The 17,844-nt window shown below is 42.2% G+C and overlaps 1 protein-coding gene across 1 annotated transcript in view; it reads right to left on the reverse strand.

Moving 5' to 3' along the window:
• Window positions 1-17,844, reverse strand: part of LOC6536452 (protein tipE) — a 31,003-nt gene that overhangs the window by 3,286 nt on the left and 9,873 nt on the right. The gene's annotated exons all lie outside the window — the stretch shown is intronic.

Consider the following 17,844-nt stretch of genomic DNA (forward strand, 5'->3'; position numbering starts at 1 on the left):
AACCTTTCATTTCAGCTACTATTTGATTATATCAATGCGCTTATCTCAAAGTGGGAGATAGTTTGGCACAGATTTTGTGTCTATTTATAAACAGAGGCTCTAGATTATTGCAGAACCTATATAAATATTATTGCGAAAATGTTTCGCCTTAAATGCGAATTCATTCGTATGCACCTGTATTTCCTCAGCCAGCAAAGTGAATGCTCCTGAGTCCTGATTTCATGTATTCGGTTCAATTGTTACACTTATTTATTAAACACACTGCCATGTACACTTGTACATATTTTCTGTTTTCCGCATTTCTTTCATGGCTTGACCCCAGGACCTACGACTGCTTCTCCAACTGAGTTTTCCTCAGTTGCCCTCAGTTTTCCTCAGTTTTCCCTCATTTTTCCGCTTCTTCCCACCCTTTGCTGGCTGGCTTCGTTGGCGGTTGCTGGTTCGGCTTCTTCATCATGGGCACCCACTGGATTGGAGCTCCTTTGTTTGCTTGTTGCGGATTCGGTTTCGCATTGTAAATGAAATGGAATTAAATGAAATGTGAAATTTATTGTATTTAGGGGATTTCCATGCGACAAGCCCTGCGCTGCGCTGCGGAAACGGATGTGGATGTGGATGGAGATTGGGTTCCTTGGATGGAGTGGAATTGGGATTGGGATTGGTAACGAAACAAAGCACAGCAATGCGAAACAATCGCCTTTTCGCTTACTATTTCAAATGTAATTTATACGCGTACTTACGGCCCCCACTGTGTTTGTCTGTTCGCTTTATTGGCGCTCTACTTTAGTTTTCTTTGTGTTCACTCACTGTCTGCACTCGCCATCTCACATTCACATCTCCAGCTCACATTAAGCGAAATAAAAATCTCATTTCTCGAGCGGAAGCTGTACTACCTTGTCTTTAATAAATCCCCAGACTTACATACTTAAATTCATACTCCCACACCCACTCGCTCTGGTCACTTCATAGAAAGTTCAAAATAGTTGCTGCAAGTTTGGCTCGAAGCAAAAATAAACAAAAACGGGCAGAAACTAAAAGATATTACGGAAACTTTCGAGTGTTGGCAACTCCTCGAAATGCGCTTAAGGGTCATAATTAAAACGAGAAGCTTAAAACATTGAATTGGAAAAATTCATATTTTTATAAGAGATTAAGAAGCAGTTTTCCCAGCTGCAACGGGGAAAAAGTTGCCTCAAAAAATACTTTACATATGGATAAGGGCTTTATGAATAAGTCAGTTGGCCAAATTAGATGCCAGATTAAGCTACATTTAGAGTGAATATTAGATAGTTTTTATATGCAAGCTAAGCGTTGCTTTCGAAGAAAAGATACTGAAATTAAATTTATTTTTATGTTACATAACATTGGGGATGTAGGACGGTGAAATTTATTTAAAAGTCGTAATATTTATTTTCCCTAAAACCAAATGAACTCTTTTATTGTTTTGCCATGCACTCAACTTTCCCTCAAAGTAAGCGTAAAATGGAGTTGCAAGTGGACACCATTAACGCCCTTTGCAAAGTGCAAAAGCTGCTAAGTTCTCCAAGTTTGGGATGGGTTAAAAGCCAGGAGACGGACACCATCTGGTGCTGACCATTCATCAGCATCAAAAAAGGGAGCGGATGCAGTTGCACTAGGGGAGCAACAAAATGGGGCAGAGATGGGGAAAAACCCTATGGAACATGGAAAGTGTGCAAATTGTTGCCAAGCTGTTGAAACTGTGTTCCAATTAAAAATGCAACAAATTCGAGCAAAAATTGTTGTCGCGCAGCTGATGGTAGAAGTGAGCTTGCAACTGCACTGGAATTGCAACTGCAATTGAAAATATAAAGGATGCCAATGCAATTAAAAAGCTTTTTCAATTGCATTTAACATGAAATTAGTTTCGAGAGTCATAAAAACCATGAAAAGCTGGAAAAGTGCCTGCGGTTATCTGTCGGTTGCTTTGTGTCACTTTGTTGCATGTAAAACTTGAACTTTTCCATTGAATTTATGATTGCAATCGATTGCAAACATATGCCCATTGCGTTCAACTTTTTGAGACCGGCAAACGTTTGCAGTTGACTAAAACTATGAGGTTTCCTTTTCCTTGTCCGTAAGAGCTCAAAACTTGTCAAAGTTTTGATTCGGCCAGGAACTCATTTGAAATAAGAGCCAAGGTAAGGAGCAGATCTCGTCAGAGAAACTCCACAACTTTATGCAATTAACTGCCGCCCAAGTGGACGAATCCTTGGGGCCAAAGGAAGCATATTACGAGCGACAACAAGCAATGTAAATGTAAATGCCAACTGGCAGTGAGAAATGGCCAACGGCAGCACTTGGCCAAGAAAATCTGCAAAAAAACCAGGTCAAACAGGTGTGTGTGTGCTGGGTGCTGGGAGTGCCGGTGTCCTTAGGATAACAGGACTGCAAAACTTCCAACGTATTTAATTTGAAAATGCGACACTGACACTGCGGCCTGCTGAATGCTCGGTGTAAATTAAATTACACGCGCCACGCCTGCCAGGCGACTGGGGGATAGGCTGGCCAAATTCAACCCGAAACACGGTACATTAAAATTTCATTTGGCCAAAAGTCCCACAAACTTTGCTAACAAGTCGCAGGCGCTGCAAGGACAGCAGCCTCGGACGCGTGAAAACAACAACGAGCGGCGGTACACTCAAGAAAATGCACAACAAATCAAGGGCAATTACTCAAAATGTAAGGAAAGAGGTGACGAAACTTAGAGAACCTTATCAAGATTGAAAAAAAAAAAAATAATCTTTTTCAAGATGCGCATACTTTTGCAAAGAAAAGTTCTTCGACCTCTATGAATATGTCATCTGTATTTGAAGTATAAGATACCTAAAACTGCACACAATTTATTGGGTACAAATTATAGTTATCCTTTAATGATAGAAAGTCTTCTACCTGTAAGTATTTTTAAATATTTATATTTTTCATGAAATACATTAATGAAATACGTCGTTCACTGATAGAAGGCTTTAGTTGTAAGTATTTATAAATATACAAATATTTATATTTTTTAAGGATACACATTTCCTTCAGTGCACAGATACAAATACAGAGATACAGATACAACTGGCAGGCGAGCAGATTTCCGGTGGGAAGTGCGAAAATGAGGGCGCCAGCTTAGAGGTCAAAATGCTGCGGGCTCGGGACTTTGGACTCCGGCACCTGGGTCGGAGTCAGAATCTCAGCTCCCATACAAATCCGCCGCCTGCAGGCGACAAGTAAACACAAACGTCGACACCCAAAACACTCAAAACGCCCAAAACACCCGGAATACCCGAAACACCCACACAAAACTGACAAGTGTCGAGTGGAGGTGGAACTGGGAACTGGGAGCTGGGAGAAACTTAAAATCTCATTAGTTACATTTTTGAGAGGACACGAGCTTTGGCTGTCGGCTCTGCTCAGAGCAGAGGAGCAACCACTTTTGGGTTTTTGGCGCCTCTTTTGACTGGGAAATCTTTGCAGCTTGGCAGCAAACCGTTCTGAAATTCAGTTTGGCACGCTGACCGCTTTTCACTCGTCTGTGAAAACTTAAACTGATGAAATCCAGTTATTTCAATGATCGCAAGAGCTTGAGGAAGTCTACTTCAAAATGCATATTCAACAATTTCCTTGGCAACAATTTTAATATTATTTATAGCATTTTCTTTTGCACGAGTATGCATTTAAAATGATACATTTATCTCTACGCCATATTGTGTGGATAAAAAGTTTATTTTGCATGCAAAAACCAAGCATTTAATTGAAATAAAACAAAAATTGTTAATCCTTGAATAACAATTACATTTTTCCATGTGTGTGCCTAAAGACCAAAAACAGCAGCCAACTGACAGAGGCAGGCAATTTTGAAAACTGAAAAAGTGCATTGGAAAACATTTGCGTATATCTGTATGTACATTGGGTATTTAAATTTTTGAACATCCTCTATATGCCCGGGCACGTTTCTCCGTTTCTCGCACGCAGTGGGTGGATGGGTGGATGGGTGGATAAGTGGGTGTTTGGGTGTGTGGGTGGTGTGTACACATCGGTGTTGTCTTTCCCACCGATGATATTGCTATACTGCTGGCCATATGGCAGCACTTTAAATGCAAATGAAAGCGCCGAGCGCTTGTCCTCGTCGTCTGAGTTGATGGTAAAATGTGGTGCGTCGAGGTCGCTCACGATTTGAGAAGTGCTTAGCCGCCCCTCGCACTTCCACTCGCTGTCGCTGTCGCCTTCGCCTTCGCCCTTCCTCCAATTGGAAACGTGTGGCTGGTGGGCTGGGGTGGTACATTTGCATAAAGCTCCCAACTAGAATGAATATTCGGTTAGGCTTTTTCCTTGCGGTGCTGCTGATGGCACGTGACTGCCTCATGGACGAGGCACAAAGTTTTGTGTGTCAAGGCACTGCAACTGCAGATACATTGTGCTTTGGATACTTGTTGAGCATGTCCTTCGTCCTGCTGTAGATGTAGATGTATATGTACTATATACTATGTATATGTATCGTGGGGCCACCTTGAACACATCCAATGACAGCCATTGCTGTATAGGTCACCACGCTGGCTGACATTTCAAATCAATTCACTGACACCCACACCCACTCAAACCAGAAAGTTAAACAAAAGTCGGGGCTGCATTTTTGAAGCCAAAAACAAGTGGGGCGTTGCTAACTTTTGTTTTGTCATTTGCGCGGGCGTGGCCCAATTCAATTGCCAACTTGCAATTGGAACTCGAACACAGGCGAACTAAAACAAGAATTCAAACTCAAATAAAGCGGAAGGAGGGCCGTAACATTTGTATTGGCCACGTCGAGCACTGGGCCAATGATATTAAGTAGCCCGGGCGGAGAGCACCGACTATTCATCATCTGCCCTTGTGTCCTGCTAAACATTTCGGCCAGCGAATGTTGTGTAAACTTTGCCAGGTTTTCATTTTGGACATTTCTCAGTGGGCCAAACCAAGCTGATGAAGATGCTGCCATTAATCAAACCAGTGCTACGTGATGTCTAGTCCGTTGGCCATAAATAAAGGCCAGTCCGCTGGCCAGGGAATAGAAAACTCGAAACTGGCCGAAAGGATTTATGCAAATAAACATTTTTATATTCGATGGCGTGTGATGGGTGCTTTCCAATTGCCAGTGTAAATGCAATCAATGCGAAAAAAAAGGAATTTTTAAAAAATGAATATAAAATACGAGTATGTATGAGGTGTAGGAGAATAATAGAGGCTTCTGCAGAAAATCAATAATATGCAGAAGCCTTTTTTAAAATAATGATATTACTCGCGGCTCACTATATGAATAATGAATTCCAAATTTCGCTTTGCCTGGAAAGAAAATTGCATTTTTCACTCTGCAAAAAGAAAAACGTGAGAACGCCGTGTGCGGCCAGAAATTTAGTTTCCGTTGATTAATTTCCGCTCACAACTCAATCAGCAGGCACTCTCAATTTTTCGCACATTTCTTTCCCCTTAATATGATTTCCACTTGAGGGCTGAATATCAGATTCAATCGGATTTTCGGGGCACGTGGAGTGGCGGCCTAAAGGCTATCATTTGAGCCTGGATTTAATTTTGGGCCATGTTCGTTAAAGGGTCGACCGAAATGATTTATTTGCCATTCGCTCGCATTGATTTCGAGTTTCGTTTCGATTTCTGATTTTCGGTATTCGGTATTCGGTTTTGTGACTGTCGGTGGTTTTTGGTGACGCCTCCCGTTCCACTTGGCTAATGAAATCATTCCGTGACACTCCGCGCACTCCGTACTCCGCACTCCGCACTCCAGACCTCCGTGTGCAACCCTCTTAATTGTTAAATCGAATTCGCTTTGGCTGTGCGCGACAACGCGGCGTATGCGTAATGCGATTATTGAAATGTGTTGATTGGAATCAAGTTTGCATTTTAATTGGATTGCCATTGTTTGGCGCGCACAGAGCACCGCGATGACAACAAGCGCTTTCAAATGGATTACACATTTTAGTTATGAACTCCAAGCTGGCTTCAAATGGGTGCTCTGCCTCAAATTTAAATCGCAATTGCATTCGCCACTGTGTTCGAGTGGAATATGTGGTTATAATTTATATGCACTACCCCATATCCTTTAAGCTTTTATTTGGGGCCTTAATGGCATGCTGTTGGGGGAGGGATGGACTCACTCCAGTGTGTAAAGAGCAAATGTGAAATATTTCCCGAACGAATGTGCCATAACAGTTGAGTGAATAAAACATTAACAAATATTTATTTCCATAACCGCTGCTGCCGTTGCTGTTCGACCCCCGAGGGTGTCCTTTTATTTTATTATATTTATTTGGCCCCCGTTCTGTGTTCTGTGTTTTTTCTCCTTTTTGTTTTTTTTGTTGTTTTCTGTATTTTCCGTATTTTCTTTGCTTCCTGCAATAGAGCATGTCCTTGCGCCAGTGCTGCGATTGAGATTATACCAAGCGGCAAATAAATAAAACAACAAGGAACACACAATCGCCCTCGGAACAACGCACGGGTCAGAGGGCAAACCAGAGTTGCACCGCAGAGCTTGGGTTTTTAGTTTTGGTTCGGTATCGTCGGGGGTTTCCCCAAACGGACGGCTTCTCCCAAAAAGTTGCGGGAAATTCTGCAGCCTGCAGCGCAGAGCAGTCAAAGCGTCAGCATTCCGCTATTCCGCTTTTCCCATGCCATTTTCCGCCATTTCCAGGAGCACCACCACCATCACCACCGCCACCGGCACCACTAGCACCACCACCACACCTTAAAAACCGTGTGGACTAGTGCTAATGCGGCGTTTAAGGCGAAACTCTCGCCACTCGCTTTTATTTTTGATGGGCAAACCACACAACAGAAATGGCAGAAAGCCAAGGCGCACCTCTTGCATCCTGGGTTTTCCCATTTCCCCGCTTTTCCTGCTTTCCCCGCTGAGCTCCGCTGGCCACGTAAATTGCGTAAAATCCCCGCAGCCAAAGCTGCGAAGCCAACGCGTACTCCGCACTAATTGCACATTTTTATCTCAATTATTGCGGCTTACTTCTTTGGAGTCTTGGGACGAAGGACATAATAGAGCTTAGGAACAGCGGTTGGCCGGACAAAAGGACAGGATTCATTAAAGGATTATGTGCCGGCTATGTCATGTTGCATCTTTTGTGCATTTTCAGCGGGCAAGCGCATTTAAGTTGGCTCTAATTGCATTCGGCTAAGCCAAAGTTCATATAGACTGTGCCATTCAAATTGATTTCTATCGTCTACGGTAAACTCCTTTTTAAATATTCTATATCAAATTCTGCAAACAATATTTTGGCAAAAATATTTCTATAAAAAATGAATATGAAAAGTTGTGAGAGACGCCAGACGTCTTTTTGATAAAAACTTCATATTAAAAGTTGAGTGACTGCAAAACACACTTAATTTGAAAATTCCCATTGTTGCACAAAATTCTCTATGTGAAATTTTTTGTTCTTTTTTATTTTGAACAGGCCATTGTGACGCTTCCACAAGTTGAGCCAAAAAGAAAATATGAAAATATTTTCGCAACTTGTTTGGCAACTTTAAACCCATTTCTATTATCAATGCTGCTGGGCGGGCGGGCATTCAGGCCAAACATTGTGGCATGGGCCAAGTGAAGCGTTGCCAATTACGAGTGGGCGAGTCAACAAACTCAGTCAGCAGTTTGGGCGCCAAAAAGTATGCAAAGCGCCAGTTGTTGGGTTGTGTAAATGTTTGAGGGGGGAATACGTGAAGGAGCTACAAGGAGAGCTCGGCGCGCTTGTCAATGAGCCCAAGTGAGTTACTTGTAATTACCACAAAATTCAATATATACACTCGTAGGCTGCTCCAACCTTCTTCCTACTTCTCCTTAAAAATTGATGGAGCTACTGCTGCACGGAAAGCTGGAGGAGCAGCTGCTGCCATAGTCAAACATCATTTGGCATAGTCGCGTTGGAACTCGTTTTGCCTAACGACCCGACCATCGACTTGCGTCACATCCCTCCAACTTCTCCAACTTGTCGTAGATGGGACGACCGCACGCACCATCAGCAGCCCATTCCATTCCATTCGGATACTGGTATACTGGGATACTGGGTTACTGGGAGATCCTGGGCTGCCATCCCATTTCAGGGCATGGCATTTTGAAGTTGGCGGAGCCGCCTCGAAATGGCAGCTGTAAAAAATCACAGCATCAGCATAAAAGTGCTTAAAAGCAGCCGCCGTGTCCTTAGAGCTGGGGCATGTTTTTTGCTCTTTGCGCTTCACTTTGCACTGAATTTTCGCAGATTTTCCTTGATTTTTCATCCCACTCGCCGACCAACCCAACTCATCTCATTCCATTGGTGGCTGTAAAAGTTTTGAGCAGTTTTTCACCAAACCGATTTCTATCTTTATCGAGTTTACGTAACTCGTCGGCCAAATTCAAATTGTCAGACGTCGCTTTCTGAGCTTTTAATGGAATTATTTGGAAGTATAGATTATGAAGCATTTTAATTGGCACAAAACAGATTCCCTCATTCCCCCCACAGATAGCATTTCTGCTTCGGTGCTAGCTCGTTAATGCGGTAACCTAATTCAATTTCGCATCTTAATCCAATCAGCAAATTGAAGAATAATTGGCAGTAAGACGGGCACGCAGGGATAATATTACATTTTGCATTTTAATTGGGATTTACTAATTAAAAAGTTTTCCGACCCAAATCCAGCCGTTTTCGTAACCAAACAATGAAAGTTTTCCTAAGAATGTTTTGGGTTTTGTGGAATGAGCTGATATGGTTAGATTAGAAGGAACTCTGTACCCTTTTCCTGGATTATAATGACCACTGACCCATAAGTCTCTTAATATTAATTAGCGCTGATTCTTTTGGGATCTAATGCCTTAGAGTTGCAACTGGCTTAATTATTTAAAGCAAAGTTTTGCGTTAAAGTCTATGAATATTTAACGAAACAAAGTCTTCTGCTCTTCATTGAAAGCATTAGTAAATATATAATAAATCTTTTAAGTAAATATTTATCAATTAATACATTGAACACTGAAGTTCAGACAGACTTCTAATATTACTCACCAAAAATAACGATTCTTTGACAATTTATAATACTTAAGGCTGTTGGGTTGATATAAATGCTTTAACAGATTGCAAAAGTTTTAGTATTCAAATAATTACTTATTTATTTATCACCCCATTTCGTATTTAAGTCATCCTTATGGAATAAAAAGGAGATCGATAAAAAGGAAATGGTCCCAAAGGAGCGCTTCGAAAGGCACCGAATCGCAGGCACCTCGAAGTGCACAGAATTCCCAGTTCGGCACGCATCATTAAATTCGTCTATGCAATTTGGTAGCGATTGACACAGTAAAAGAAGCAAAAATAAAAGGGGCACATACGAATAAATCGAGAATATTGCGCATAAATGTATTTAAAATTACGCATTGCTCATACGCAGCGTATGGCAATATTTCCGCTTGACGGCGCCTTTTGTGGCAGTCCTTCTACGAGTGTGTATGCCTGTGTGTGTGTGTGTGCTCAGGAATCGGTCACTTAGTATTCCGCTCATGGACACACAGCTGACACGTTGTTGGCCAGCAAGGATGGCAAAGGATAGCAAAGGATGTTTCCCATGGCTGCTTCCTTTCCTTTGGTCTCCCGCTTTCATATCGCATAGCAACAGTGGCATCCAAAAGGAGTCAGAGGTCAGGGGATCGAATCAGATGCCGTGCTGCCATTACACTCACCGAAAGGATAACAGCAGGCTACGCAGGCCAATTTGCAATAATATTGATTTTTCATTTGCCGCCTGGGCATTGGTTTTATATTTTCGGTTTCATTGCCAGCAAAAACTAAAGTCAAGCGGATGGCCAAAACAAAAAGTTGACTGGCACACGCTTTTGGCTTGGCCATGCCCAAATGCCGTGCAAAAGCCAGCGATGAGCCAACAATCACACACATACACTCGCACACACTCATTCACTCATTTACTCACACACAGACACAGCGATTATAGAACACCCACACATTGGCATGTCTCGGGGCCAGTTAAATAGTCAAAGGACAACAACGCTGGCGACGGCGAAGGCAACTTTCTGCTCTCCATGCCACTAGCAAGCATAATGTTTAGAGTCGCCGGGCGATACGACTACAGGATACCTCTTTCTCAAAGTAATTTAAAAATTCGTGGAAAACCCTTTTGCTTTATAATATAAATAGTAAATAGAACGGAGTTAAGCGTTAGGCATATCAAATACTCATTATTCACGGTTAATTTAAATGATTTATTGATCTAGGTAGTATTGTTATGAGTTAAGAAAATATATGTTTATATATTCAAGGGAAGTGTTCGTTTCTCCTGCCTTATACTTATGCACGAATACAACATACCCTGTTTGGCTAAACTTGTAACGGGTACGCGAAACAGCAACAGAAACGCAAACCAAATGTAAAAGCAAAAAGCAAAAGCAAGCAAAACAAAATTAGTTTCATAAGTTTTTTATGAGTTCATCGCTTTTTTGTGGGTGTTCGGTGTGTGTGTGTGTATGTGTGTGGCCAGCAAACACAGTCGAAAACACACACACGCACAGCAACACTCATGCACGCGGAAACAGTAACCAACACATGCACAGCGGAGTCGCCTGGCTGACTAACCAGCTTTTGTGCCAAGGGTCGACTGTTGGGGCGTTCGTCGCGTGGGTGGACTTCTCACCCGCCCACTTTTCACCGCCCACTTTCCCCCTCCCATTGCCCTCTGACCCCTCCAGTTTGGCCTCCCCTTTTTTGCCAATGTTCTGGCACTTCCGTTCACTCCCGCCTAACGCACACACACACATACAAACAGTTTGAGGAACTTTTAGGCAGGCAAATAATTCACAAAATATATATGTATGTTTGTATGCATATTTATATGCACATACAACATATATACGTACATACATTTATACAGAGCAGGAAGCCAAGTAAAATATATTGCGAGTAAATTTCTTTTGTTGCTCGGCTAGACGCTCAGTCGCTGAGTGCGAGCGAGAGGGGGCGAAGCAGCTAAAGCAATGGCGACAATTTGTTAAATTGTTATTGTTATTTCTATGTTAAATGCTCCACTGCCCTCACAATGGCCACCCAAAGGGAAAACACACTTACAATGCCCCCCACACACCCACAAACACCCACACAACCCCCCAACTCACCAATTTTGCCTCCCAACTGCTGCTGCACGTAGCGTCGATCTGCATAAATTATGTGAAATGGGAAATGTATAAGGACAACAGAGCACAGCCTCTGGCAGCTAGCAAAACTTATTACGCAAAACAAATATTGTACATCCATTTCCATTTTATTGTTCAGCGTTTGCCATTTTGTTTTCGGCGACTGACCCGCCAGCAGGAAAAGTGGTTGGGTTTTCCGCTGTAATCGCAGTTCCTGCAGGTGGCTACTTAGGGAGTTTTCCCGAATGCAGGGCAAAATTGCAGTGGCCAAGGTGGGAATGGGAATACAAAAGGGAAATGGCTGCTGAAAGGGGGATAGCTTGCTAGAAAAAGAAAGGCATATGAATAAATCATTTTAAGGAGCTAAGGAGCGAAATGCTCAGAAGACAGTTGCCTAACTCAATAAACGAGAAAGGTCTTAAAGAAGCTGTCATAGTTTTTCAAGAACTATACAAAATGAATCCAAATATATTAAACTATCTATTTTACTAATTAAAAGTGAGGCAAAAAATGTTATGAAACCATGAAAAGGGCAACCTTGTTTGCCACCTTTTCCAGCCGTGAAATGTAAAAATGTAGCACATTTCACTTTCGAAACGATAACGATTTGTTTACACAGCACAGGGGGAAAATGTACGGCGAACAATGGGAAAATAAATTGCATTCACATTCGCGGCGCCCTGCCAATTACAGTAAAGAGCGCATAAATTGGGGGATTGGTTGGATTGGTTGGCTTGGTTGGTGGGTTTGCACTGGACTGGGCTAACTGGGTTTGTTGTGTTGGTTGTGTTGGTTGTGGGTCATCCAGCCAGTCAGTCAGTCAGTCAGTCAGTCAGTCATTCCACATGTCACATTCTTGCACGGCATATGACTGACCATTTCCGCACTCAAACTCCACGATTTTCCACGGCTTGTCATGGGATATAAGTACGTATATATATGCGACTATATGGCTATATGCATGTGCTGTGGGCAGGGAAATCGAGTTCATGTGAACTCTCCGTTGGCCAGAGCCTTGGATTTTCATTAGCCCCACAAAAGAGCCATAACAGCAATGGCAATAGCAACGGCAACGGCAACGGCAACAATGTCCATAAACAGAGCCAAAAGGCAATTCCGATTCGTGTGAAGTTCCTTGCGAGTGGCGAGCCTTAGTGGCCAGTGCCCAAATTCAACGCCCCCGAGAAGGCCGAAAAAGGTGACCAAAGTTAGCAGGAACTTAACTTTCCGGGCAACCCACTGCCCACTGCCATACAAATTGATTTTCCCACACCTCGCGGAAAACTCCTCCGCACGGCAAGTTGGTTTTTGCCTCCCTTTTTTTCGGCTACATTTCGATTCGTTTCTGATAATGCGAAAGTGAAAGTCGCGCAATGAAATAGAATCATCCACCAGTTGAAGTTGAGGTTGCTTTTACGGGCTTCTCGACCTTTTCACAATCGAAATCTCTTTGGGCAGGCACATGTCAATTATCCGAACAGGTTGCCATCGGACATCCCAAAGTCATTCAGTCATTCAGTCATTCAGTCAGTCAGTCAGTTAGTCAGTCAGTCAATCGGTTGGTAAGTCCGCAAGTCTGGTAACAAATCAATTAGTCCGGAAAGGAAAACGTACAACTCCTAGGCGGATGTGGAGTTCGGCATGAAGTTTCATCTGACATGGAACAGATTAATGCTGACTCCTCTCGACTTTGGCCATTAATTCCGGCGTTTGACAGCTGCGGATTAATTCAATGAGCTGGTGCTGGATTAATCGAATTAAACCAGTTTTATCACATGAATAAATGCTAATTTAGTGTACCCTTTTAAACATTAGATATAAAGTACATAGAATTGTAGCTTTTTATCACTGCTTTTTCAAGCAAATATTTCGGAAAATAGCGCGTGCAGCTTTCAACTGATATGAGGAAGTATGACGCATTTATTTCAGCTGTATTGTTTTACAACTGAAATTGATTTTGACCCCCAGGACCCATGGTTAATTATAACAAAATATTGATGTAATAAAGCAATGGCAGTGTAAGCCAATCACACGTATGAAAGTCAATCTCACACACTTGAACAAACACAAACACAAACACAGACTCAAACACACACAAAGACAAACAGCGAGTGACAAGTTTCGGTTGTCAGGTGCAATTCGCTGTGAAAGGACGAAGGACCCAATCGATCGATCGATGAGAGTGCTTAATTGTTGGCCCGCAATTCGTGGGGGAAGTGCGGAAGTAGGTCTATACATTACGCATTCATCCATTTATATTGACACTTGTTCGTGCTTAAAAATTAATCAGCGATGAGGCGTCGCTGCTCGCATTGAGTTTCCACTTTCAATCTGCACATTCATCATTTTTACAGCACCACCTTGTTCAATTATTTAGGCCCGAAGGACAGCAAGATTGGCGGGGGAAAAGCTACTTAGCGGTTTAGATATGGGCCATGGTCCATGGTTCATGGTCCATCCGAAAACAGGGAGTGACGACAAGTGGTCATTGTGAATTCATGTTGGTCTCGACACGTGCCAAATGTCCTGCAAGGTCAAGAGATTTTGGGCGGTGAGGAATGTAGAGTTGCGATGCTGTGGAGTTGCTGAAAAGGACACTTGCAGGACGAATTGATGGGCTAACCACAAAGGGTTATGGTTTGCCACTCTGGTTAATTCATTAGCTCGGGTCTTATCTCTGATTATGGCAATTAAATACCGCCCATTCCCCTTGATTTATAGCCAGCTTCAATTCGTTTGGACTCAGTTTACCCAGAAATTATTATATCCAGAGCTGCATTTGCCTCCTTTTCGATGAGATCAGCTGCTGATGAATATGGCTCAGTACGAAGGATTCATTGTTGGTTTCATTAACCCCAATTAGTGCGTCTGCCCGGTCCTGGCGCCCCAAATGATTGGGTCTGATGCAATCCGATTGGCTTTCAATTAATTGACAAGCCATCATAATTGATGCTCTGCTCACATGGCTACGCATTTATTATACAACTGTGAGGGGCGACTGGAATTAACTTATAGCCTGCCATGGATGTTTTCCGGTATTAACTTCGTATTCAGTCAATCGATTTCCCATATGCTTCCACATGCAAGTTGTGTGGCGTTTGCATAAAAACTAATTGATTTATATTCGGTTAAGCAACTGAGATATTTATCCTAACTCGGTGCTATCAAATGGTATAATTTAATTAGGTTTCGTATCTACAAAAATAATATTACATATTTTTCTGCTTTTCTACCCTCTGAAACTTAAAAAGCCTTCATTCGTTTGACATTCAGTTGATGGCTGCCATCATGCTTAAAAATCAGCGATAAATTTAAATCAATGGCTCAATAAGAATGATTTAATTGCATTTTCATTTGGTTGGCCCGTCGAGTGTCTGGCGAGCTGTTAAAATTCAAATTAAAAGCCCGAACGTGACCAAAAATGTGAAATTATGCCGAGGCAGACTCGCCTCGAATTTAATAGGCAATTTGCAGTCGTAATCCAAATGCAGGCAGTTGGCAAAGTCACGCACAGTCTAAGGATAACAATAATGGCCGACGATTCGGCCGCAGGACAACGAAATTATTTTACACATTTAAGGCGGCGATAAAGCCCGCTCTCTGCGCAGGCAAATGCAAGTGGGCTGAAATATTAGTGGTTTAAATGCCGGGGCTTAATGGCCAATAAATCGATTTGCTTTCGGCAGCCAAACAGACGCACTGCAGCCAGGCTTGGCCAACAAATTTGGGCATCATGGATTGCGGGGGATTTGGGAGGAGGAATGTTGAGGTCCTGTGCTTATCGGCACGCATGCACGCAGCTGGCGGCAATTTGGATACAAAGATAAAACATTTATTGGCCACATAAAACGGGTGAAATTACCAAGGACCCACCAGCTCCACAATGGCCACATCCACATCCACATCCGCATCCACGTCCTGACCTCCCATCCGGCATATTGAGTTCGATTCGGATGCCGATCGCCTTTGTAATTTCACTCTGCTGTCGCACGAGCAGCAAATCAATTTCAGTCCTCTCTATCCTTAAGGAACTGCTACGTTTTGGGTCCACAAATTAGACAAATGATTTTGCACATTTGTCATAAAACTGCCAGAGGGATTGCCATTGTCCTGCCCCCACAATGGACCCAACTGTTTTCCCCAAACTCTTTTTGTGTGCCTTGGAACTCATTTTGAAAAGCTTATGCTAAATAAAAATGTGAATTTTCCCCAGGACTTCCCTTTTATTAACTGCTTTTGCCACCTTGTTAAAGTAAGTGGACATGTGGTCAATATTGAGTTTGAATTGTGTTGGGTTGATTTAATGTTATCGAACAACAAAATATTTCCACTTTAATACATTTATGATACATTAGGAATCTGTGAGAAATCTCAACCTTTGTCATCGCAGATTCCCTTTGACATGTTTCCCATCCATTTGTTTGGTCCTTTCAAATTGATCATTACGCGGAAACTTCAAAAAGCACGAGGCGGAAACTTTTGTTTCCAAAGCGGTGCAGAAACGAGAGCGAAAAAAGTTTAATTAAATAAATTACAAAATGCTTTGCCAGCGACAACAATTCATTAAAAAGGCCGAAAGACAAAGGCAACCCAGTTGGTTTTGGGTTTTGTTCGGCTCGAACCAAAAAGAAAACAAACAAAAAGTTGAGGCATTCTGCCAGACGAGCGTCGAGATGCGTTTTGCAAGGCTTCAGGACGACAGGACAAAGGGACTACGGGACGACAGGACGAAAGGACGACAGGACTACAGCACGACAGGACGAAAGGACTTGGCTGGCTGGCAAATTAAAAGCCGACTGTGAAGGCGCCCATAAATCTCAGCCAGCAGGTGAGTGGGCGGTGGTTGGGTGGTTTCGGGTGGTTTTGAGTGGTTTTGGGTGGTTGTGGTGGCTGTGGGTGGTCTGTGCATAGACAAAGGCGGCTAAGCAAAAGCGGGCAGCCACAATAACTTTTAAGAAATTATTATGTTGTGCCTGCCTGCCTTTCTTGCCTTACAGATTGCCATAGCCGCAGAGAACTAGCATGGACACGAAACGATGTCGACTTATTTGCATGTTTGTCAGTGGCTTTTTACCATTTTCTACAATTTTTTCCCCTTTTTATTTTCGTTTCCCCTTCAGTTGTTGGGTGCTTTTAGTTTCCGGCGCGTTGCACTTGCAGCTCGGTGGCACCCGCACAATGTTGCCGCACAGACAAACAATGCCGAATCGCGGGGGCGGCTTGCTTTCAAATTGCGTTGAAAGCTCCCGAATGCCCCATTTTGTTGTTGCTCTTGCTGCTGTTGTTGTTGTTGCTGGAGCTGCTGCGGCATGGGGGAAAAGGCCAGCAAAAAATAGCGAATAAAAAAATGAAGTCGACAAAAAACGGAGGCAACTCAACGAAATAAAGAACTAGATGTGACACGAACAACGGCAAGCGACAACGTTCCGGAACAGGAACGGAAATTGTGAAATATACAAATGTTCGTCTTGTTTAGGTGAGTTACATGCAAACTGGCCGGGCCACCCGCTTACACTGAGAAAAACCATTAATGTTTTACTCAAAACAAGATCCAATTTCGGCGAGCAGTTTGCTGCTTAAATATGTATTGAAAGGTGAACATATAAATGGATTAAAAATCAAATTATATTTTTAATATATATCATTGTTTCTCATCATATAAAAAATGATACATCAAATTAAAAAATCTAATACTAAGACTTTTACCTAAATCGACTACAATTTCTATATTACAATATAAAATTATAAATGGATGGCTTTCGTTAGAGTTCTTAGAAATACTCCTGCTTTCGGGGATACCCCGATTTCCCGCGGTGTAAGCCCAAAAGAGACCGCCTCCAGAGTTTCGCGAACAAGGGCATAAGGAACGCTTTGTAATAAAAATATATGGATCTGGCTCGGACAACGGCAACATGTCACATTGTTAAAAAAAGACACCGAATTCGGAAACGGAGGGCGGCTGGGAGCCGTTCACAGAAGTGAAGAGAACAGAATGGAGAAATCCCGACAATTTGTTGCCAGGCGTTAAACGCTGGAATATCCGGTGAAACACGCTTATTAAAGCGGTAGCATTTAGGCCGGTTCACACCCCCACTTTGCACTTTGTCCGCAGGGATAACAAATTGGAAGGACAACAAGTAAGGCAGCAGGCACAAACTGATCGTGTAATGAATGTAAAAGGAGGATGGTAAAGGAACCAAAAAGGGTCGACCATTGTTCTCAATTGCACACAGCTTTTGTCAATTTAGGCCAAAGGCAAAAAAAGCAACTGGAATATATTATTTAAATTTGTGCTTAAATTTTAATGCTACACAAAAATTCCCTCAAGTGTTACGTGAAACGCAGAAAAAAGGTTATATTATTTTTAAATGCACACATTTTTATGCAGCTTATGATGTTACATTTTATATCGCACAGAAAAGCAAGATAATTTTATCTCACAGTTTCACTTTTTGTTTACTAATTAAAGCATTATATCAATTGCAAAAAAAAGTGTGACAAATTTATAAAAATATTACATTTATCATATGCTTTTAATATTTTTAGTTAGCAATTGGTTGTTTTGACACGTATTTAATTTATTTAAATATATTGAGCCATACAAATTATCTTAAACAAATATAAAAGCCACATTTTCACACCTTTTTATTTATAGCATTCATTATTTATGTACGAGTATATAT

The sequence above is a fragment of the Drosophila yakuba genome, chromosome 3R (assembly GCF_016746365.2).
Source record: "Drosophila yakuba strain Tai18E2 chromosome 3R, Prin_Dyak_Tai18E2_2.1, whole genome shotgun sequence".
Classification (NCBI taxonomy): Eukaryota; Metazoa; Arthropoda; class Insecta; order Diptera; family Drosophilidae; genus Drosophila; species Drosophila yakuba.